This window comes from Etheostoma spectabile, chromosome 2, assembly GCF_008692095.1.
Source record: "Etheostoma spectabile isolate EspeVRDwgs_2016 chromosome 2, UIUC_Espe_1.0, whole genome shotgun sequence".
Classification (NCBI taxonomy): domain Eukaryota; kingdom Metazoa; phylum Chordata; class Actinopteri; order Perciformes; family Percidae; genus Etheostoma; species Etheostoma spectabile.
Window position 1 is genome coordinate 14142926 of NC_045734.1, and position 298 is coordinate 14143223.

Here is a 298-nt window from a genome sequence, read left to right on the forward strand (position 1 = left end):
GATAGGTGTAAACCGAGCCCTGGGTATCTCCTACTCTGCCTTTTAGAAAATGAAATCTCAGAGGGGCAAATCTGTAGGTTAGGTCTGAAAGGTTACTTTCCCTTTCTCTGCTTTGCCCACCCAGGGAATTTGGCCCGCCCATGAGAAAGAGAGAGATATCATGGCTTTAAAAAGAGCAAAGTGGCAGTTGGTCAAGACCACACCCCCACGCTCCACCTCCCCCTCCCCCGATAGCTACAGACACAGAAATGGCACATACTAAGGAAAGTTCATTGTGGGACTGGCTCTACTGGCTGGA

General features: G+C 49.7%; 1 protein-coding gene across 10 annotated transcripts in view; it reads left to right on the top strand.

The window, feature by feature from the left end:
- Positions 1-298, top strand: part of slit2 (slit homolog 2 (Drosophila)) — a 97199-nt gene that overhangs the window by 71986 nt on the left and 24915 nt on the right. The window lies entirely within an intron of this gene.